This window comes from Trachemys scripta, chromosome 1, assembly GCF_013100865.1.
Source record: "Trachemys scripta elegans isolate TJP31775 chromosome 1, CAS_Tse_1.0, whole genome shotgun sequence".
NCBI classification, from domain to species: domain Eukaryota; kingdom Metazoa; phylum Chordata; order Testudines; family Emydidae; genus Trachemys; species Trachemys scripta.
Window position 1 is genome coordinate 108,730,031 of NC_048298.1, and position 25,220 is coordinate 108,755,250.

At 42.2% G+C, this 25,220-nt stretch overlaps 1 protein-coding gene across 17 annotated transcripts in view; it reads left to right on the plus strand.

The window, feature by feature from the left end:
- CACNA1C (calcium voltage-gated channel subunit alpha1 C) overlaps positions 1-25,220 on the plus strand; it is a 724,164-nt gene that overhangs the window by 504,992 nt on the left and 193,952 nt on the right. The gene's annotated exons all lie outside the window — the stretch shown is intronic.

Below are 25,220 nucleotides of genomic sequence, written 5' to 3' on the forward strand. Positions count from 1 at the left end.
GGCCATTTACAATGGGTTTACAATGTAAAAGGAGGGGCTGTGGTGTCCGGGTTCAGATGCAGCACAAACCCAACTACCCCCTCCCCCCCCCCCCACACACACACACAATTCTCTGGGATGATCACTTCACCCCTCCTCCACCGCGTGGCTAACAGCGGGGAACATTTCTGTTCAGCTGAGCAGGAACGAGCACCTCTGAATGTCCCCTTAATAAAATCACCCCATTTCAACCAGGTGACCGTGAATGATATCACTCTCCTGAGGATAACAAAGAGAGATAAGGAATGGATGTTGTCTGCATGCTAGCAAACACCGGGACCATACGCTGCCATGCTTTGTTATGCAATGATTCCAGACTACGTGCTACTGACCTGGCGTGGTAAAGTGTCCTACCATGGTGGACAGGATAAGGCAGCCCTCCCCAGAAACCTTTTGCAAAGGCTTTGGGAGTACATGAAAGAGAGCTTCCTGGAGATGTCCCTGGAGGATTTCCACTCCATCCCTATACACGTTAACAGACTTTTCCAGTAGCTGTACTGGCCACGATTGCCTATACCTGCCTGCCCATGAAAAGTGTCAGAGGCATTCAAATCAGTAAACTTTTATTCCACAAAATATTTTTTAAAGTAATGTCAATAAAACCAATAAGCTTTCTAAGCTCCTCTCTCACCCAGTGGATAGTGTGTGCAAATAGGTTGGCTTCCTTTGAACTTTTAGAAAAAAATGATGCTCTTCCTTATATAGTTTAACATTACTTAATTTGCTGCTGCTGTTGTTATTATTTATTTTATTAATTTACTATGGTCCAAATTCTGCATGCAAGACAGGCTGTAAATCTGAGCAGAACTGTGCCCAGTAAGCCCCAAATGCCTTCTGCATCCTCCATGCATTGAAAATGCTAGCCCAGGGCTGTCACTTGGGTGGCAATGTCCAGCAAAAATTCCACTGGCTTCTTAAATAACCTTTAAAGCCCTAAGAAATATTAACAGTCCCCTATCTTTAAAAGTAGAATTGCTGAGGCCCTCTGTTAGAAAACAGCATTCCATGTGGAGTCTGCTTGTGATTTTTCTGAACTTGGTGAAGTTGTCCTAGCAAGGGAGATATTGAAGGGGCCTTGTGATTACAAATAAGACCACATAGGAAATTGGTAGTTTAAATATTGCAAATAAACAGTTCATAATACAAATCCAGAGAAGCACTGAGCACCCACAGCTCCCTCTGACTTCAACAGTGGGGGTGAATACTCAACACCTTTCAGAATAGATTCTGACTGTGAGGTTAACTCAGGTTTGGGTGGCCAAACATCCTGTTTTTAAAGGGACAGTCCCATATTTAAGCCCTCTTGCAGGTGTCCCACCCCCAGCAGGACGCGTCCCACTCCCAGAGCTGTGTGAAGAACCAGCCCCTGGTCGGAGTGTTCAGCTCACTAACAGCCTGGCCAGCAGGCTCCTTCCTTCCCCCACTGTGCCCCGGGAAAGTCCAAGACCCTCCCACCCGGAGGGTTGGCCAGGAGGAGCCGAGCCCTGCATGTGCCAAAGCCCCGCACAGCAATGGCACGGGGAAGCCTCTCTGCCCCTCAGCTAAGCTCTGGAGTGGAGCAGGGAGAGTGATTTCCAGCCTGTTCATGCCCTGAACCTGCAGTCTCCACAACAGCACCCCAGGCAGGGGGCTTTACACCTTCTTCACCCACCCCCGGCCCTCCTCCTTGGGTCCTGCCCCCAGGGAGTACGGGGCTGAAGCCCCTGCAGTCAGGTTCCCTGGGCCCTGGTGCACAATGCATCCTTAGGGCTTAACCCCTTCCTGCCCATGCTGTAGCCAGGGGACAGGATGTGGCTGGGTTATGTCATTGGCCAGCAACAGCCGTGAGGTGTTAGCTGCCTTTCGACACTGTGTGGGCAGGAAGGGACAAGCTGCTTCCAGCCACAGGGGAGTGCAGGGTGGGGATGGCGGGGGAAGAAATGAGCTCTGCAAAGACACAGGCCAGGTCATTGCTCCCCCGCTCCTCCCCTGTGGCTGGAAGCAGCTCCCATCCCTTCCCTCCTGCACAGTGCCGAAAGGCTGCTACTGGCCACATTCTGGTGTGAACCCTGGCAGAAATCTAGGGAGAAATGTGACCTTGCATGCCCCCCTCACATGTTTCCCCGGGAAGATGCGGTGTCAGGTACCAAGTGAGGCAGGTCCATCCTGGGGGCCCAGCCAGGCATGGAGGGCGGAGAGCGGCTGGCAGGGAGGGTTGATCGGTCACAGCCCCTCTCCCCCATGTGAGAGAGGTGTACAGGAGTGTGTGTGTGTGTCACCTCTCCCTGTGTGAACCCTAAAGCCTTAAAGATAAGGAAGTAAATAAAAAGAATCCAACTACACAGTATTTCTTTTTAACAGGGACTCAGTCAACTTGATGTTAATTTGAACGTTTGTACCGCATAGTTCTGATTGCCATTGAACTCGCTTGAATACAAGTAATTTTACCAGGTGTACCGTATTCAGGGACATAGGGGGAAAGTGGTCACCCTACTATTTATTATTATTACTAAGCATAACATATGCAAAGAGGCCCCAATTGAGAAAAAAATGTACTTATCTGCTGAAGTCCATAACTATTTAGCAAAGGACTTAGGCACATGTTTATTTTTAAGTCCCATTGAAGCCAATCAGGCTGAAGCACATGCCCAAATTAAGCATGTGATCAGGTGCTTTGTTGAATGGGGATAGACCGCTGAATCAGGGCCAGAGTGATTTCTAGCTTAGCTTCAGCTTACTGTAGTACATCTCCTACATTGGCTGAGCCAGATGGAGGTGGTTCATTTTTTGGTTTACATTGTAGAACTTTTCCCTGTGAACTATGGAGGTTTGAATCTCAGAGATATTAACATTCTGGACACCCAAAGTATCCCAGCCACTGAATCATAGAATTGAGTTGGAAGGAATTGGTAGTGGTCATACTATTTCCTGTTTATACGGACAAGATTGGCCTTATCATTCCTATATCCCCTCTGAACAGATGAGTGTCTAGTCTTGGCAGCTCATTCCATTGCCTAAACTGCTCTTATGACGTTTTAAAGTAGGGACAAGTCTGACCAAATCCCATTCAGAACACCACTGAATTTTAGGAACATTCAGAGGAAGACCAGATCTAAATGTTACAGATTGCTCCCCTTCTCTATTTTAAAGAAAATCTCTACTGTAGCTCTTTATTTCTTGCACTCTCTTTGATAGTGGGAATAATTAATCCCTGTCTACTTTTTAACATCCCATTTAAGTATTCGTAGACATTTATCACGTCTCCCCCCAAATCTTTCTCCAGACTGAACAGATCCAGTTCTCTTAACAGGGCTTAATTTTAATTATTTTTAGCAGTTTTGTTGCTCTCCTTTAGGGGAGGTGTCGCTTATCAGTTAATATGCTATAGAGTAAGGCTAATATCTAGAATGGGTGTTAAACTTTGTATGCAGTCTGCCCCTTGCAGCTTGAGCTATGGGACACACTGCATGTAGACTGCCATGTGCAGCTTTAGGCCTGGTTTGCACTGAAAAGTTACATCAACGTTGGCCACTGATGTGAAAAAAACCCACATAGCTATGCCAACAAAACCCCCAGTGTAGACATAGCTAGGTCAATGGAGGAGGGCTTCTATCTTCAATCAGGTATTCCTACACTGAAAGATAACCCCCTTCTGTCACTGTAGGCTGTGTCTAAACTATGGGGCTATACTGACATGGTCTCTGTAGTAGAGACATACTCTTAATTCTGGAAACTCAGTTCTCCATTATGCTGCACCTTGAGGTGTCATTTCCACTAGTGCAAAGTGAGTGCAGTGTGAAATGCTACCAAATCAGAATGATTGCACCCACTTTGCAGTGGTGCAAATGACTACTTATGGTGCAGAGTAATGGAGAATCAGGCCCTGGGATGATCTGCGTGCAGTCTGGTCCTTGCAGCTTGAATTCTAGGATCAAGCAGAATGACCACTTTTAAAAAGAGCCATTCAGGCTACCTCAGTGAGGAGGGATTTGTTTTGTTTCACATAATTCATGCAGCGCTTCTGAATTCTTGGCCAAAATCTCTGAAAACATGACATTCCAGTACTTGCAAGGGCAGTTTGCACTGAGGCTCTGACTATAAAGTAATAGTTGTAAAGTAAAGAAGGGCAGGTTTAGCTTGGATATAATTAGAGTTGGACATGAGCTAGAACAGTCGATCTGAACCCTCCTGGACTTTAGGCAAGATCAGATCCAAGGTTTCAGCCCATCTGTCTAAGAGAGACCTGAACTGGAATGCAGGATTTCAACCCCCTCAAATTTAAGAGGACCAAACTTCATAGGTTGGCCCAATCCCTACACAGAATGAGAAAACACTCTAAGAGCAGTAATACAATGGAATAGCCACCAAGACAGCACAATGAGTTTGAATCAGTGGAAATGTTCAAATGTGGGTTAGATGACCCATCCCAGGGAATAACACAGGGTATCATGCGTAGATGCAGCAGGTTAGATGTGCTGTCTTGACAGGACCCTTCCAGCGTCAGTGCCTATGAATCTATGAAATCATACTTCTGAGATGATTCAGTAAATGAGCTTGAAACCAGAGCTCACAGTCACCCTGGAAACTCCTGTCAGGAAATCAAATTGGGGAAGAAACCAAGCAATAGATATAATTTACTTTGCTGACAGCCTTGACATGCTTTGTGAGCTTTTCTCATCCCTCCACAGCCTGGTGAAGCCCGATGAGGAAGATGTGGTGAGGAGTACAGTGATATTGCCATAAAGTGGAAAATGTTAAATGCAGAACTGCAACCCCCAATTTTCACCAGCTGTGTTGTGCTTTCTAACCCTTTATTCGTACAGCGCTCAGGCTTGAATTAGTAAGGCTTGCCACACAAGGGAATGATCAGAATATATCTCTCTCTGTTTCCACAGCATTTATTTTTTCCAAAAAGTGCTGGATTTTTATTGGGGGGGGGGGTTTATGATCATGTTACCAGGATTTGGCACAGTGGTGAAAAATAACAAAAAAATAAAAATAAACTTGAGAGCACAAGCAAACGGTCTCACTGATCACAAAGGTTATTCCACTTTCATCTGCTGTAACAATGCCGTACAGTGGGGTGTCCACATGTTGTGGTACTGAGGAGCCACAACATTGACTTGCCAGAAGACTAATGGCCAAGCTTAAAATTTATGGCCCATGCCATAAATCTGTTTTTCACAAACAAATGCATATGCAACCATAACAGTTGCTTCTACTTCTGTCTTCCTTGAGCGATTAATAGGAATGGCTTGTTGTTTTACTCCCATAGCAAAAACTTGGCCTCCATATAAAGAGGGTGCACGCTGAGACTGCAGGTTTCATGTGACCCTCAAGCCTCACTTTGGGCACCCCTCCTGTATATGTAGAGAGGCTCTCTGTTTAGGATAACCTTCTTTCTTGGATATTTATGGGTTGGTGCTAATGGAGTGCCTCTGTCCAGTGCTCCTGCTTGTGAAGGATTTCTTTAATAGCCCTGTTTTTCTCTTGCCCTCTACCCCTCTTTCTTTCTTCACTCTTCCTCAGACTCTCTCCTAATGATGGCTTTCTCTACCACAGAGACTTTCCTGTCCCTCATCTTCTTCCCAAAGCTGGAAAATTGAGAGCTTACCTGTTGGGACAAATATTTCAAAAGTTACAAGAGATTTTGGGTGCAACAATTTGTGGGTTCCCAACTTGAGACCTCTTAGATTTGCCAGATTTCCAGAAGACAGATACTCAATATTTTTTGAAAAATCAGGCCCTGTTAAGGCGAGTCAAGTTGAGCATTCAAAAATTGAGGCCCTTGAAGTCATGGTCACTTTTGGAAATGTCTTTGTTCCATCGGCCAGACCCAGGGAAGAAACAGTATAATGACTATGAAGTAGAGACATTGTTTGTCAGATGTGCCCAGAAACTGAAGCTCTAGAAATAGCTTATATGATTATTTGATTTGTTTCCAGTCTAATTTTGTTTTCATGAGTTGCTTTCAAGACTTAGAGCCCAATTCTGGTCTCAGTTACATGTATGACAATCTCATTGAGTTCAATTGGAACTTCACTCGTCCGCTGAAGACAGAGTTGGTCCCTTAGGATTGGCTCCTGCATTTCTCATAGAGGCAAAGTTCATTGATTTCAGTGGGAGTTGTGCCTGCAGGAGAATTTGAGGATTAAATCCTCAGTAATCTCTTATGAGTGAGTGGCAGAAAGCTGCACACTTTGGGGTGACTGAACCACTGGTAATGGGGAACCACTGACAGGCTTGATATAAAGACAGGAGGAGACTAGAAATGAGAAAGGGAATGAGGTGCCATTGGAGTTCAAGACCCAACAGAGTGAGAAGTTATTATGAAACAACAACATCCTGGTAATGTTAACTTTTGAGAGCTATTGTTCTGTTACTCATAACGTGAAATATTCTTCCATTAGGGCCATAATAGAAATCAGACTTTCATTTACTGCAGAGATTTTCCTTTCAGATGGGAATTTTAATACCTTTTGTTGCTAATAATGCACACAAGCATAGCAGAAGATTCAGCCTTGTCTTTAGAGGTTGCAATCACAAGTTTAAGTGTGGCTTTGTTGGAAATGTTGTAGCAGTTGCATTGCATTCAAGAGCTCTGATTATGGTTTCCTCAGTAAAAGTCTAGCAGTTGTATTATGTTAATGAGGAGTTAGTATGATAATCAGTGAAATGTGTAGTACCTGTATATTATGAGGTGTGAGTTTGCTTTCGTCAGTACAAGTCTAGATATTTTATGTTATATTTGTGAACTGTGAGAATAATTTCGTCAATAGAAGGTGGTCGGTGTTTATGAAATGTGAATATGGCTTCATTGTCTAAAATGGAAAGGCTGAAGTCAATTCATTTGCTGGGAATATCATGGCTTGAAAATTAGCTCTGAAAGGAAACTGGGATATATTGATCAGATGTAAATTAGAAAAGTTGACTGTCATGCCTTCATTTAGTGAAGTGAGTGTTTATCTACAGCTTATATTACTGCTCATTATCTTTATTTTTAAGGGCTTAATTGACTATGGAAATCAATGAACAGCATGTACTTGGATATTTGTGTGCATGCCGCAATCAGCGCTGTTTTGATATACCTATGGTAGTATCTTGTGTCAGCCTGTGTAGAAAAAGCACTGAGACAAATAGAAGAGGATAAAGAACAGCAGTACAGTGAAATGGGCAGCAAATCCCTTTCTGGATGATCAGCCATGTAAATGTAAACACAAAATAAATAAAGGCAGGAAGGGAAAGCCCTGGATTGTGAAATGAATTAAAATCTGTAGGTTTGGAGGCCTGGTATCCTGAGGAATATTTTCGTGCTTGAAATCAGCACTTTATCTTTGAAGAGTGAATTTCCAAAGCCTTTAAAAGTTGAAAAGGTTTTTAAGCAGCAGAGAGTGATGGAAGTGCTGTGGTGTCTGTAATGAAAGAACTATCAGCCCCCAGGGTAAATACTCTTTGGGCCTTATGGGTATTTTTTTTTCAGAGATCTTTACATGTTTTTAACACACTCACTTAGGAGCAAGGTGACTCAGCAGGTTAACGCATTAGGTCTTTTGCCTCTGGAGACCTGGATTCAAATCTTGATTAAGTCACACAAGTCAAAATAATTTTGGAGGTCACTAGAGGCCTATATGCAGATGGCAAAATCACCACTGCACGCAAACATCTTGGCATAGTCAGCAATCTGTAATAGGGAGGATGGGAATAGAAAAGTGTGACGTTTGTCTGGATTGAGACCTGGTCTTGGCAGAGCGGAGCTGAGAGTCCAACAGCCTGAATTTCCTTTCAGTTACACTGGTGTAAATGAGACAAGAATCAGGGCACAGAAATGGAATAGCAAGGTTCTTCTTCGAGTGCTGGTCCCTCTGTGTATTCCACTGTGGGTATGCATATGCACCGGGGTCCTCAGAATGAAAAATTTTGCTAATACTGTCCATTGGTCCACACCTGTGCTCTTTTTCTCACGTTTAAGACTGAGGGCATAAGGGGGTGCAGGCCATCCACCTCTCCAGTTCCTTTCTACTACCACATGGTCTGAGACAGAACCTCTAATGTCCACGGAGCTGCTGTTCTGCCTTTGAATCTCTAAATATTGTAAAATAACATTTTGTTAGTTAAGTATTAGTTACTTAGTTAGATTTTGGGGATCCCCCCTCCCAATACAGGACTCATATTATGTCCAGCATTCCAGACTTCAAGAACTGCATCTCCTGCCCTCCAATCCCTCCTGGTCAGCAACAATCATCAGAGGTGCCTATACTGGATAATCTCATCTCTCCACTAAGTGTAGGATCTTCCACTCCTTCCCCAGCAGAACCCAGCAAATGCAGGGATTCATAGATTCCAAGACCAGAAGTGACCATCTAGTCTGACGTCCTGTATAACACAGGCCCTAAAACTTCCACAAAATAATTCCTAGAGAGTATCTTTTAACAAACATCTGATCTTGATTTAAAAATGATCAGTGATGGAGAATGACCACAACCCTTGGTAAATTGTTCCAATGGTTAATTACTCCCACTATTAATAATGTATACTTTATTTCCAGTCTGAATTTGTCTAGCTTCAACCTCCAGCCACTGAATCGTGTTATGCCTTTGTCTGCTAGATTGAAGAGCCCATTATTAAATATTTTCCCCCCATGAAGGTACTTACAGATTGTAATCAAGTCACCCCTTAACCTTCTCTTTGTTAAACTAAAGAGATGGAGCTCTTTAAGTTGATCACTACAAGACATGTTTTCTAATCCTTTAATCATTCGTGTGGCTCTTCTCTGAACACTCTCCATTTTTTCAGTATCCTTCTTGAACTGTGGCCACCAGAACTGGATACAGTATTCCAACAGTGATTGCACCAGTGCCAAATATGGAGGTAAAGTAACCTCTTTACTCCTACTCAAGAGTCCCCTTTTATGCATCCAGGGATCACATTAGCCCTTTTGGCCACAGCATCACACTGGGAGTTCATGTTTGGCTGATTATCCTCCACCAGCCCCAAATCTTTTTAATGCTTCTTTATACAGCAGCAGAAACACTGTAAGCATGGAATAAACAGTAACAGCAGAGTAGGTCATCAGGAAAAGAATCATGAAGGAGAAGCCAGGAGCTTATAGATCCTGTTGAGTAGGCTGAGAGGGTGTGTCTGGCTCTTCAGATTTAGGAAACATCTCATGGAGCATGCTATGAGTTTCCAATCCGATCTAGGTTTGATAGACTCCCTTGTACATTGGGCAGAGGTATCAAGGAGTGTGCCACCCAGCAACACTACCTCAGATACAGGGGCGAGCAAAGGTAGAGCTAAGGACTCCTCTTACTCACCTCACCATGCAAAGCCTTCTCAAAAGCCTAAAGAGAAATCCACTTTCAGAAACGTCTTTAAGAAGATAGCTGCTTCCCCAACACCTTCTAAGTCAGGTGATTCTTTTCATCTGGTCCCAGCAGGCTCTAGAGGCGATATGGGTCACAGTACCAACCCACAGACTCCAAAGAGTGAGAGTGCCTCCACATCAGCACCATCAACAGGAGGGAATCGTCAGCACTGAACAAAGAAAGACATAAGCCAAGGCCACGACAACCACAGGTACCAACAAAGGGTCCCAAGAGCCACATGCACTGCAAGTACTGACACGGGCACATAAGAAAACACAGGCTTCCAAGAGATTTCTACACCAGCTCAGAAGTGCACAGGAGGAAGACTCTTCATCCCCAATGATGATGAACAGATACGCCACTCTGGAGGATATCTTCATCTTTCCGGACTCAGAATCATTCCTTCTATTGGACTTGATCCTTACCAGGGAGTTTCTAACACCATCGGTCCACAAACAATATGAGAGATGTTGATCCCCTATTACATCTATTAATTGTGGCATCCCTACATTGACAGTACCGATAGCAGCATGGTTGCCCACATTTCCTCTTTGGGGGAATCTGGCATGAAGGAAGGACCAACCTCATCTCCACAAGAGATGAAAATCCAGATAGAGGTTCCAGAATTTCCTGGACCCTGCCACAACCTCATAAGCTGGGGCATCCCTCATCCAGGACTGCTGGTCCCCTTGCCTTGGGAACCTCGTCAACCTATCTTGGATCCCTCTCACTGACCTTACTTGGAACTGTGGGACCCATACGTGTAATTTCCAGAATCAGTACGCTCTCATTAAGAATCATGCCATCTCTTTCTCCCACCCCCAGAGATCAGCCTGAGGTCCCTCAGGAGGCCATGGAAGAGGAGGAGGCAGAATCAGACACAGCAGTACCATCAGTCCCAACAGGAGTATTATCAGAATCGCCCGATGAAGTGGTTGCCCCAGACTTGCTGTGTCCTCCAGATGACCATAAACAGTTTCAAGGTTTGGTGAGGAGAGTTGTGAATGAGCTCCAGATTCCTCTGGAAGAAATTGAGGACCTCACAGATTTCTGGACATGTTACAGAGTTCAGAAGCTAGTAGAATGGTGCTTCCCATTAATGAGGCCATCCTAGAGCCTGCCAAGATCATGTGGCATACTCCAACAACACAGGCATCTGCCCCTAAGAGAGCAGAAAGCAGGCATTGTGTCTTAGCCAGGGGAGCAGGGATTTTATTTATTCATCCTCCCCCAAACACTTCAATGGTTCAGGTGTCCACTGAAAGGAGTAGACAACAGCACCCAAAGTCCACTCCCTCGGATAAAGAGGCCAAACATATGGACTTCCTTGTAAAAAAAAACGGTATTGACATCCAGTAGCCTGCAATTCTGATTAGCCAATTTCCAGGCTTTACTATCGAAGTATGATTTGTGTCAACTATTCAAAAATTTCAGAATTCAGAGACAAGCTCCCTCCAGAGGACAGAGCACAATTTCAGGCCCTTATTGAGGGTGGTCAGATTGGGGGCTAGAACATTTCTACAAGCTGCAGTTGATGTAGCTGAAACAGCCTCTAGGTCAATGGCAACAGTATATTGTTATGTATTGTGAATCCTGGCTGTACTCCTTAGGATTCCCCAGAGAAGTTCAATCAACTGTAAAGGATTTGCCCTTCAATGGGAATAACTTATTTAGTGAAAAGACTGATTTGTCTTTATGGTCATTGAAGGACTCCAGGGCAACCCTTCACTTCCTGGGTATGTATGCACCAGCATCAAAGAGGAAGTATCATAGTCAGCCTTCTAAACTGAAGACCATTGCCACAATCATTCACTATAGATCCAAATTATTATCAGTACAAGGTGTTCCCCTTTGGATGAGCAACAACATCCAGAGTGTTTACGAAGGTGCTTTCTGTAGTGGCAGCACACTTCTGACACCATGGCTTGATAGTCTTTCCTTACCAAAATGGCTATTGACTGAGAGATATCATTGGGAAGTACTGACATCAACCACATCTCCTTTCAATCTCCTAGTGTCACAGGGAATCTTCATGAGCACACAAAAGTCCCTTTTAGTTTAATCGGGGACCATGGAATTTATCGGCGCAACTCTGGATTTGGCTAGAACCAGAGCTTACCTACCTCTGCACAGGTTTAATCAATGAACTGAGATAGAGCCCTCAGCCGTCAGTTGGTGTTTATCTTATCCTCCTAGGTCACTTGGTGTCCTGTACGTACCTGATACGCTTCACGAGACTTCAGCTTCACTGTTCACAAGCCTGGCTTTGGATGGTATACATCTGAAGTAGACATGCTATGAACAAGCTAGTCATACTCCCCTCTCAGAGTGAGAGACTCTTTTGTTTGGTGGTAGAGCAGGGAGCAGGAGTTCCCTTCATTCTTCCCCCACTCCAGAAGATATTGATACAGATGACTCCCTCCTAGCATAGGGCACCCATCTGGACAAACACACAGCACAAGGAAGATGGAATTTCTGAGAGTCCAGGATGCACATAAATCTCCTGGAATTGAGAGGTGCCCGTGAGGACTGCAAGCAATTCTGACCATTCAGACAATCCCAGCATATTCAGGTTATTATGGGGCTGTCAGCCCCAGCCTCACATCAGCCTCCAATCTTACCCAGACCTCTTGACACAGGGCAGGGACAAGATCAGACATCCCAATCCAGAGGCTCTCCACCTCCTGGCCTGGTATTTGGGTGGATGTCAGGCAACATGACAACAGTGTTCTACATCAACAAGCAAGGGGAAGAAAGATCCACACACACACCCTTTATGCCTGGTGGTCAATCTGTGGAATTGCTGTATTTGTCCCCAAATCATCCTACCAGCAGTACACCTCCCGGGAATACACAGTAGATTAGTGGGCAGCCCCAGCAAAAACCTTTCGATCAACAACAAATGGGATCTACGTGATTCTGTAGTAAAGACTATATTCAGGCAATGAGGATTCCTATCTTGGGACCTATTTGTGTCACCAGAAAACAGGAAATGCAAGACATACTGCTCCAGAGGCACACAGGGTCAGGACTACAAAGGGGATGCCCTCTTAATCTAATGGGAGAGGCCCTTAACATACACCTTTTCCTCCCAATTCCTTTCTTACTGATTCAGAAGGACAAGGCCAAGATCATCCTCATTGCTCCCAGATGGCCGAGACAGTGTTAGTTCCCCAACCTTCTCCACCTGTCAGCCCTGTCCTCGCATCAGCCTCCAATATGTCCCAAAACTCTTGACACAGGACAGGGGTGAGATCAGACATCCCACTCCACAGGCTCTCCACCTCACGGCCTGGTATTTGGGTGGACGTCAAATCTAGAGCAGATATGTTCGGTAGCAGTTCAAGCCATCCTAAAAACAGCAGGAAGAAATCCACCAGAAAGTGCTACTTGGCTCAGTGGAAGAGATTTCCTGTTTGGGCCCAACATCGCCATGTGTCCCCAGAAGAATCAACCTTTCCCACCATTTTAGATTATCTGCCCACCCTGAAGTCCTCAGGTCTTTCCCTTAGCTCCCTCTGAGCGCCCTTGGAAGCAATTAGCATCAATTAGTGCCACAGAAGTACAGGTCAGTGCATTGGCAGAATGTTATAGGCAAGACTGGAAAAGATGCAAGTCCTGAAGATCTGGATTGGTGTGCTTTTACAAATGATGTGCATTGTATTAGGGTGATGCTTGCCCCACTCCACATGCGGGCACACATACACACACCCCATTTCTGAAAATGCAGTTAGCACCAGATTATACCTAGCCTTTGTGCAGGTGGACAAAGAAAGGAGATTGTATAGAGTCCATCCTCCAGCTATACCCGCTGCTCAAGAACCAAGCAAAATAGTTAGGGAGTGCAGCGAAAAGGAAGACTACTGCTACTGCTGGTGTTAGCCTCTCCAGAGGTAAAAGATGGGGAGATGGTTATAGCCCAGTCAGCCCTCCAGAGCAGCTAGCAGAACTGACCAGTAGAGGAATGCTTCAAGGGTGGCATAACAGCCACACTACCTCTGTATTTATTGGGGCTCCCAGAGCCATTCTGCTTGCTCCAGGCACATCTTCTGGAGCTCTCACTTCAGTAGAGTACCTGCTCACCTTCCCCTACATGGGGCTGTGACTATATGTCACAGTCAATCCCTTAGCAGAGAGCAGGTGATCCAGGGCAACATTAGAATTTTTTAAGAGATTAGTTCAGATGAATTTATTGCATTCCCATTATGCAACTGTAGAGCATAATGTACCTTGTAGAACATGGGTCACTTTTATTTTGTAAGACATGAAAATCAAAATTTCACCGTTGGACAATCCAGCTAATCTTTTGTAAACTGTATGGTTGGGAAGATTGTTTGTACATGAGACACTGGGACACTGCTTTTCAAAAATGCATCTGTGTTATTGTGTGTGCAAAAATGTGTGCAGAATTACTTGCCTAATTCCTGTGAGTAACTACCACAAGCAGGTATTTTTACTTGCAAATGGCCATTTAGGTGCATCTGTGACAGTCCATTTGTGTCACTAAATTGGGTACTGCATTTGCAGATGTATTTTTGAAAATCAGGCCCAAAACACACTTATTTTCAAGAAGGGATCAATGACAGTCCAAGAAGTATTTTATATTTATTAGACAGTAAGTGCACATAGTTGTAAACTGCACTGGAATCATTTAAAGCTTTCTATATTCACTGTTTTCTATTTTAAAAGTATACTTTACCAAAAGAGATCAGGCTCAACAGATTTAACAGGTGGCTTAATGGCCCCACTGTATGTTACGGATTATTTGATTTGGAAGGGACCTCCTCTGGGTCACTTAATTCACCCCTTGCATTGTAATCGAATTACTAAATTCAGCTGATTGTTGCACTTTTATTAATTTGTTTCATTGGCTTGTCTCATTTATAGAACTTGCATTGTCCCAAAGATTCCCAACATATTTTGCAAATTTTGGGCCTGATTCTGATCTCTCACTGATTTAAATACAAAGTAACTCCACTGACTTTAATGAAGTTACTCCAGATTTATACCAGTGCAAGTGAAATCTGAATCAACCTTCTGCGTACAGGGACCCACCCCTGAAATGCAGCCACTTCTGGGGCAGAATTCCATGAACCATCTGTGCTTGCCACATGGCATAACAGGGTTTTTAGGAGAGAACATGAACAATTACGTATCCAGTTGAAACTACAGGCAAGATTTGAGCTGAACTGAAATTTGGCCTGGGCAATGGGGCTAACACCCCAGCTATCATAAAAAGTTCTTTGCAGACCTATAGTACCAGGATTAATGGTTTTAGAACACCCAAACTCTCAAAGAGCACACCTGGGGTATCTAAATAATCTTTTTACTGACTATTTCAAAAACAATACAGAAAACAAAACTTGGTCATTGATAATTTTTTTAACTACCTGTGGACAATAATAAAATAACATCTACCATCATATCACAAATAATTCTTCCTTAAATTTCTGTGGAGGACTTGGCCTGATAGATTGTAAACCAGGCAGCCAATTACTGTATGCTACACTGGACTGACATAAATTAAAAGATTAAAATAAAATATAATATATTTTTTCTGTAATTTATTAGCCCTGGATGAGCTGGAGACGTGATCATATGTGACCTGTATGAGTGATGGAAGTCTCATTGTAATCCAGAACTTGGCTGCCCTAAGTGTACGGAATATTAGCAGTGTAACTAATATTTTCAGTAGGAGTGCACTATGCTGTGATGATGTATTTATGACAGCTTTGATTGTTTCTCCTCTCTCTCTGCACTGAACTACAGAAATTGCCCACTAATATATTGACCAATTAAAATGAAAATGCTTTGGTTCTCTGAGCCAAACAAAGCACCCTATGCTTCTCAAATAGTCTGTGCCCCATGGTAACCCAGGTCTGAGTGTAGCATTATTGGTATCATTTAATCTTCTAACTTTATGTGTGTGTGAGGGGGGTGGGGACAAGAGTACACTCATCTGTTCTCTCTGGTCAGTAGAGTTTCTAAATATTTATGCTTATATTTTGAAAAGGGGGCATGGGGATTTATCTGCCAACATCTATTAACATCAGTGTATGTTGTATTGTTACATTCCTGAACCTCTTTCAAAATTATGGGTTTCATTAAAACAGGAACTAAACACACCTGAGCCTTGTAAAGGGCCAATATTCTCCCCCATCTCAGCCTGCTGCAAAGCAAAGTAACATGCCATAAAAATATATGATCTGCAGGCATTTTCAACATGAGTATATTGCAGTGAAAACCAGTTCAGTTGACTCAGCATGTATCACAGATATTTTGACCTTCTGGCCTTTAAATACACATTTTAATTCTCTTCCTACATTTGTCAGACGTTTCCAAAATGACACATACAAAGACCTTATAATTCTCACAATAATGTGGGCTTTTACTGAGCAGCTGACCTAAGAACAGAATGTTCAGCTGAAGCAAACACACATGGAAAATGAAAACAGAAACTGACCAAAGAGTAAAGCAATGTCATAGAGTCCAGTGTTTAGACACTGAGGACTAAAAAGCACAGCTGAAGGCCTCTGTGACAGGGTAGGATATCAGTAATTTAGGGCTAGATAGTCAAAAGGTGTTGTTTGTTAATATGTGTTTTGGACTTTGCACAGCTTCACTCAACTGGAAAACCAGATATATCCTCAGAGGATGTAACCAATGATGAAAATGTGGCTAAGTGCTAGTGTAAATAGAGATACTTGACTAATTCTAAGTTAGAAAATCCTGATGGCTGCTCTAATTTACACCAGCAAGCTATGGTCCCCCAGTTACCACACACAATATGGAGATAGCCAGAGCATACCACTCCCTATTCTCGCTTCTCCCTGCCCCTGCTCTTCTTCCCTGTTCTCCTTCCCCATGCTCTTCCTTCTTAGAAGATATTTTAAGAAAGGATCTAGGTATCTGTTTTATGTTTTTTTATGTAAGATTACTTGTAAAATGTCTGAATCCATATACTCAGATAAAGAGGTAGTGGGGGGCATATAAGTAAGTACTAGATGGATCCAAGGAGGCAAGAGGGCATTGCTCAAGATTTCTTGTCCTAACCTTGATACTTTGAAATAAAGTGAATTTAAGGAGCAAAGAAAATAATCACTTTTAGCAGAAGCAGCTAGTCAAGTGCTCTCTCCCTTTGAGTGTCATTGGCTCAGAGTGAGGTCTTGGGCTAAGCTCTCCAGTCCTCCTTCTCCACATCAGCAATTCTACTAGCGTTGCTGAGTACAAAATTATTTTTAAAAAGTAGTAAGGTTGAAACATTGTCTTGATTCTTTTAAGACAATCAGGAAGGAAGTTTTATTTTTAGAAAGATGTCCTATTGAGAAAAGAAGCAAAAGAGTCAATTTATTACTGTATTTTAAGGTATTCAGTGGCAATTTCATCCAGGCATTTTAGGATCTGTAAAAATAAGTCTTATTTCTTCTGTTGCTTTTTTCCCTGCCTTTGCCTTGATTCAGCTGTGAAACCTGCAGTTCCCCTGCCTTATTACCTAGCTTATAGACTCTGGAATGCTGAAAGTGTATTTCAGTTTGATAAATTCTTCTCTTGGTGCACTGAAATGTCACTTGTCTGGACTGAAATGTCTAATACTCTGTTACATAACAGTGATTTTTGGTTCATCCATCTCATTCTTGACTTCTTTCTAGGGAATTGGCAGAAAATAACCTCCCCATAATGTATGACCCTCAATCCTGAACAAAGCCTCAATCAAGAAAAGCACTTAAGTACATATGTAACGTTAAGCATGTGAATAGTCCGTTTGACTTCAGTTCTACTGGTAACAACTCATTGGCCATTGACTTCAATGGGATTAATCATGTACTTAAAGTTACGCACATATGCAAGTGCTTTGTTGGTTAAGGAACCAAATGAGAAAACCACCTAATGGGATTTTATATAGTAAATCTTTGTGGGAGCTGAAGCATGAAATCCTTATCCTGGTCCTTGGGGCAACCATGTCAGTAAGCCAAATCTAGCTCTTGACGGGTATGGTGGGAAGTAGCAGAGGTAGTCCTTTGTTCCCCTCCTATATGACTTTTGGGCCATATGTGTAATACCCAGACCAACTGGTCACATCTCTTTGCAGGTCTGGTGGAGATCCACCATGGAAGTTTCATCTACACGCAACCTCCCCTTGCCCCCTTTTGTGTACATTCTTCACCACTTTGGACACAAGCACACCAGAAATGCACCATTTAGGTGTTCCAAAGACATTAGCAGGCTAAGGAATTGGGGGTTTCTACTGATATACAACCAGCCTCGGATTTTGTCCTATAGATTGAAAAAGACACTTATCGAGCCAGGGAAAGAAATGTAGTGGATTTAAGTTCTATGTCCCATTCACTTTTTCCAATAATGACCTGCCTGAGGATTGTTTCTCACTATCTATACTTTTGTGAAGAAGAAACCAGCACACATTAAGAGCAATGTGGTTTCGGATATATTGTAAGGTGCATAGTTAATACATTTATCAGGACATCTACAAAAAAAGGTTACACTCTGAATAGTACTTTTTAAGGGTCAGTGAGAGAGATGGTATTCAAAATCTGTCACCAGCATTTAACCAGTAAAGTTATAAATTTAGACATTGGATTATTCATATAATAATTTACATAATCACAGTCCAAGTCAACAAAGAACTGTACAGGAATCTAACCACCAAGGAGCTGGTTTACTGTCAGATATAACTAGACTTCTAAGAACAAAAAATCTTAGAGCGGAAGGGAAAAGTCAAACTTTCCTGTCATAGCAAGCCTTTTGCTTACCTTGATTGTTAGCAAGAGCTTTCCACACAAAATCCACAAACTCTTTGAAGCCAAGAAGTCCCTAAAACAGCATAATCAACACTCGCGCTGAGTGACTTATTTGCTGGGAATCATTTCCTCAAAAATGTAGCTTCTTTTCTGTTTGCAGAATGTTCGCATAAAGATCATGACCATCTCAATTTAGTTTTTATTTGAATTGTCTCAGGGCTGGATTGTGATACAATAACTTACTCCTCAGCTAGCCCCCTGATGTGATGGGATTACTTGTGAAATATTATCTAGTATGTCAAAATCTGGCCCTCCAGTGAATATTTTTCAAAATGCTGGTGGTTTTACTTTGTGGATCTATCACGAATAATGCACTGCAAGTATCCAATACTCAAACATTTGAAATTCAAAGTGTGTTGGTTATATTTGATTGGTCACAGCAGTCACAAGATATTGTTTTAATTCCCTGATTGGGTGAGCTTAACTGTTGTAGTCAGGAAGAGGGTTTGACAAAGCCATTGGAGCTTTAAATATCTCAGGGGAAAGCTGTGGTAAAAGGAGAGAGAACAGATAAGTAGGAATTCTTGAAAATGATAAACCTTTTCTTTCTTGGCCACACGGACCTTCCCTGGGAAATATAGGCTACTGTAAGATTTACTGGCTTTGTGCAGTTGAGATTTAGTTTTTCTCATCACATTGTCAGCATCACTTTTCACAGCTAAGGCAAAGTTAGATTATTTTTTAGTTCACTGAATTGCTTCTGTGCCAGGACTCTTGTAAGGGGTTTGGGGAACCTTGTCCCCTTGTAGTTCAAAGAAATGTCTCATCTCACATATAGCATTTCCAATGCTGAGTCTCGAGCATGCAATCTTAAAATTATATTTCCATGAGTATACTTGTGAATAAAATGCAATCACTCAAATATTCATAGAAAGATAAGAGAAGTGGGAGTATGGGCATGGCCAAAGAAAATTCATTTTTAAATCCAAACATTTGGGTCTTCTTATTTTCAGTAGTCTACCATCTCGAGTCAGCAGGTGGCCTTGATAATCTATAATTGATAAAATTATTACCTCAAATTAATAAATTTGTGGCCCTTTAATGCCTAAGACCCCAAAATTACCAAACAATGGCTGCAAAATGGCCAGTCATTCACTATGGGAACAAAAGTTTGGATGTATCAGATCAGACCATTAGTTCATTTAATCTGCTCTCCTATCTCTGATCACAGGTGAGGAAAGCATTATAACACATGCTTAAAGTTAAGAATGTGTTTAAGCACTTTTCCTAGAGATAGGGATGTTTTCTTGAATCAGGGCCTCTGGCAGGGAGCTCATGTCACAGGAAGTTAAATTTTCTCCTGCCCCCTACTGTAATGCACCCGACCAGTTATACAATGCTGTCCCTAGGGATGGGGATTCTTGCTAAATCCCCAACAAATAGGTCACTTCAGGAAAAATGGTATTTTATTTTCCCTTATCATTGCAAGCGTAGCGTACTTGCAGCTACAGATTGTGTTGTTGGTCATAGCCCTAGAATTTGGCTTGACCACTTCCTGAGGCAATGAATTCCACAGTTGCCTATATGCTGCATAAAGTAGCATTTTTTTCTTTTGATTTCTACATTTACTGCCCTTTATTTCACTGAGCAGTCCATTGTTCTTGATTAATGTTAGTCTGCAAAAGGCTGTATCATCTTATTATGAAGTACTTGAAGCACTTGACTTATATTTTAAAAAACACAATCACAATATTCCACAGCTATTCAAAATCAGTTAGCATTTTTTTGCAGGAGATAGGAAGTTAGCCCTGGTGTCCTAGTTAAGTTACATTCTAACAACCTAGATCTCTCCTCTGTTTTTCACTGGATACAGTGTTCTTTGCTTTCTTGAATTGTTTCAGTTTAAGAGCTGCTGCTTTATTTCCTTCCTTTCCAGAGGCAGTTGCATTTCACTGATGGATGAAGTGATTCATGTATATTTAGTTTGTCTTGGCTTTGTAGATTTTGTCAATTGTTTTGAGACAAGCTTTGGCACAAAATGTAATTGTATGTTTGTATATCCTAGAGGCACCATAGGCTAGTGGATTGTTTCCACCTCCGCCACTGACTGGATGAAAGACATTCTGTATATGTCTGGTGTTGTTACTTGTTACATAGCTGGGGAAATTTGATGTGCCTTCTGCCTTACTGGTGGAGAATTACCCGTTCCAGTATGGTGGTGAATAATAGCCATTCTGCCATAATCCCATTGCACCTGACAAGGGACGTCCCTATATGAATTTAATGCTTGTAAAATGTGCCAGATTAGCAACCCTGAAAACAGAAATCCTCTAAGCAGGTAAAGGATGCCAGGAGTGCAAAATGTCATGCTCCACTCCACCAATATGCCTCAACTCTGTTCTGGAAGAACCACCAAACCACCTCCACCAGCCAGATGGTAGATTCATCTCCATGTCTTTTCAGCTCTTGGCTTTGGCTGAAAATGCCAGTTGTGGTTGTAGTTTAGCAAACTCTAGAATTAAAGGTCCCAGCTGTTGCTGCTGCTCACAGGCATTATCTGCATCATTGGGATCAAAGTCTTGAACTGAAGTTGAAGGCTGAGATGTTATTCCCATGACAGCAAACAAAGAAGGCTGCACTGTAAGAAAGGAACTGTTATTGTACGACTCTGTGTAAAACAGTTCCACTGAGCTCTGCAACAGAAATCATGACAGTGTGAATAGGCTCCTCAACTGCCAACAACCCAGAATTGTCAATAAAATTATTTCAAAATTCATATCATCGCTTCTGCGCCGTATTGAACGATATCGCCAATATAAACAGTGTTGTTTATTTCACTCCTGGGGGGAAGAATGACCCGACGTTTGCTTAGAACAAGGGACTTGAGTTGCACCCAGTAGAATGTGAGATTTACCTCACCTCAGAAAGATAATTATGCAAGAAACGTCAATCTGGAATACGGGGTTGTGTGGAATTCTGTAGTACTTGCATAATATGTTGACTGATATGCAGAGTAGTCAAAATTATTCCCAAAGTATCCAGCTGTTCTCTAGATTTTGCAAAAAGATAACCCATATATAACTTCCCACAGAGTCTCACTAATAGCAATAGTGCTTTGCATTGCCATAGCCCTTTACAAACATTCATTTAATCTCTTAGTACCTCTTTGAGTTATGTTAATAGCCTGTTTTGCTGACTGGAAAACGATGGTGAGATGAAGTGACTTTCCCAAGGTCACCTAGTGAGAGTGCAGCAGAGCTGGGAATAGATTCTACGTTTCCTTACCCCAATTCTGTGCCTTACCCATAAGACCATCTCTTTCTTTTTTAACAAATGATACATCAGAGCTAATGTACAATAATGTACTAACCTTATGATCCCTGAGAGTAGTAAAATATATGCATCTGAGGATGTGACAGCTGAGAAAGGGTAGGCATTTTGAGATGGGAAATGATTTCTGCAAACTATCATATGTAGGGTCCCACCTGCTGTTAGTTATGAGGTCAGGTGGAAGTACTATCACATGCAATCTTTCACTGACACCAGCTTGCAATCCCTGTGCCCTCTATCAGACAGCATAATCACTCAGCCTACATAGTATAATAGTCCCATTGCAGAACAGTAAAGTTAGTAGATGATCCACCTTTCCTGTTAAGGCTCCTGGTTGATAATAAATGTTCACCTGGAGAAAGATAAGGGAAAATTTACCCTGCAACCAGAAGGCCCAGACAGCTGTAAAACAGAAATGGGAGAAGTAACCTTTGCATTGCCTCTGCCTATTCTCACTGGACAGCAGCTACGTAAAACATCCTGAGTCTCAATCTCCAAACTTAATGGCATATAGACAGTAAATCTCTTTCAAGTCCTGCTGTGACCTTCTCCACTTCAACAGCATTATTAGCAAAAGCCAACTGTACCAGTCCAGTAAGTTCTTCAGTGACAGCCTCCAACCGCTGTCAAGGGGTATGTTTGTGATGAATGTCTGCACATTCACCAAGCTTTGAAAAATAGCCAAGAAAGATTTTGGACCAAGCACAGATTCAAGGTGCTTTTTGATACAAGTACAGTAACATTGTTCAGCTGATCACAGTCTATCCCAGACTTTCAGGACAGGTCCACTTTACAGGAAGAATTCCCAGATACGTGGTGACATGCAGTCTTAGCTGAGGATATAAGGCCTTCCTTCATGATAGTACATTGTTGTTTTGGGCATGTGTATGTATTTTTCTTTCCACCGTCTGTCAAACAGTCCATAATCACCCTTCCCTTCTTCCTTCTCCCAAACCCAAAAGACATTCTTCATGGGCAGGTAAAGGATGCAAGGTGTACCTGTCTTTTTAGCATTTTAAACAATTGCACCAAGTCTGAGCAAACTTCTGCAATACAGAAACTGTATCATATTGTCACTGAACACCTCTTTCTTCTTTTGCCTGTCACTTACAGCCCAATCCTACAGTGTTTGGAAAACTTTCCCCTCTTGAAGCCAATGAGAATTGAGGGTGCTCATAATTTAGCAAGATGCTCTATGATAGAGCCCAGGAAGAGACATAGTAAATAATGATCAGCTCCTTACCAAATACCAGTGATTTCTGTACACCCAATGAATTATTATAAAATTAATGCTGCTTTCACTCAGCCTTTTCATTATACATAAGACTGTACATTGTAAAGGAGATGAAAAATTGAGGTCCTGATCACTTAGTATCAGAATTGCAGACATTCTACAGTGCCAATGTGCAGCTCCCTGATTCTCAGGGTCATTCTGTGCTGACTCCCATGGTCAACAGTACCAAAGGAACATACACTAGTTAGGAATGTCTTGAGTACAACATGCTCTGGCCATGCCATTCCATTCCCTACACCGGGATGGGGTTGGAGCTGACATCTCCTCCATGCCAAAATAATACAAAGGCCAAGAATGCACCTGTGAATCTGGCCCATAGCTGTTAGCGTACACTTAAATCAGCCTTGCAAAATTCTACTCATCCACTGTTTTAGGCTGAGTAATTTTTTTTTTGATGGGTAAGTAACGTACTATTAGTTTTTTTCATTATCATCGACCATGATTAAGGGATGTCAAGTCATTTTTGTGCCTAAGCTGGTAAATTTTTATGGCATTGTTCCAAAACTGATTTATAGTAATTAAAAATCCCATGCCATTCTTCATAAGAGTAGGGGTGTTTACTCGGATGTCCTGGCTTAATTCCAGGTTGGGCAATAACATTCCGCCCAAATTTCCCTCTGTGGTTTCAAATGGCTATCTTATTCCTCCTGTCCTGAACGCCTGTGTAGGGTTGCTGTGCTCTTGAAATAGCTGCTGTGTTTCACTGCAGAAGTGACTGCATTTCAGTGGGGGGAGAAGTGAAGCCTATATAATTTGTTCTTATTGCATAATCCTTCCGACCCTTTGGGATGAAAGATACTACATAAATATAAGACATTATTTCTATTATTTATAAACTAATGTAATAACGGAACAATTCTACACATGTATTCAAGAGAAAATGTAGAGAAGGTAGGAAGAGGAAGCCCTGCACTTGTGAAGGGAGAAGGAGAGTTCAAGAGCTTTTTTCCAGACACAAAACCTATAAATCCTCTTGGGAAGAGGCCAATGAGATAGTTTCACTGAGACAGACTTTGAGTTCATTTTTAATGAGTTCTTTCCTGTTATGCTGCAGTTTAGGGATCCCTGCATAGAGACATAGATTGCCCCATTGACTGTGGACTATTGCCAAAGAAAGTCATCAGATTACAGTTGGAAAGTTATGAATTTGGGACTTTAAAGACTGTACAATGAGAGGGATATGGATGAGGTACTTTTTTTCTACAAAGAATTCACTTAACAAGTATTACTTTCCTACCTCTGCCTATTGAAGATTTGATTTCTTTTCCTGAGTAGTTATGTGGCTTTTAGTCATCTTTTCTAAGTTGGTAATGTGTGAATGCCTGTGTACTGAAGAATTTTATGACCTGAAAGAAACAAATGCTTAAGGTGCCATAAGAGGAGCAGTTTCTATACTATACAGCATAAAATTTTCAAAAGCATGGTCAGTGGGACTTAGGTTCCTAAATGACGTAGGCACATTTGAATATGGAACTTAGGCTCCGAGCTAAAACACTTTGGTGCTTTTGGAAATTTTGCCTACAGTCTATTTCTTTGATGGTGCCATCTCTGCCTTGGAGATAAGGGTTTATGAAATGGTAAGGCTAGATTAATGCATCCAACTATGAGATATCTTCACTTGAACATCCCAAAATATGAATTTCTAACAAAACTTTTAAGATAAGGGTGAGCCCTTGAATATAGTATTTGTATGTACCTGAATTGATATGCAGGCTGCTCTCCATATACTGCCGGTTCTGTGTCAGATGACATTGTGCTTGAAACAGCCTGCTCTATTTGCAGCCATCTGCATTCATGTCAAAGCTGGAACTGCACTCATGCCATTCGGTTGCAGGGTCTCCGACTGACATGTGCGGGAATCACTGGGTTGCATGGATGGCCACTACAGACAGAAGGAAGTTTTGTAAGAAAAGTTTAGAAAGCACTTTACAGCATCAGAAAATGGTGGGCAGTGGCAAGGCTTTCTTCTCAGGCCTGGTCTACACTTAAAAATTAGATAGCCCTGAATGATGTAGGTAGGTCTGTGAAAAATTTCACACTCTGAGCACTGCAGTTGTGTCACCCTAACCCCCGATGTAGATGCAGCTAGGTCAATGGAAGAATTCAACCTAGCTACTGCCTCTTGGAGAGATGGATTAGGTACATTGATGAAAAACCCTTTCCATTGATGTGTGAAGCATCTGAGCCTCAGTGCTAGAGCAGCACAGCTACAGAGCCATAGGTGTGCTGCTGTAGTATAGACATGGCCTAAAGGACACAGAGACTGCCATGACTATGGTAAACAGTGTGAGAATAACCAGGAAATTGCCATTAAAAGTCAGCCTTTGCCAACAGTTACCACTTACTACTATCTGAGGTACCACAGTTTTCACTCTACTTAGAATGAGAAATTACTTCTTATCTGAGATCACAATGTGTGGTGTGTGTTGGCAAAAGCTGATTCTATAAAGGGGACCA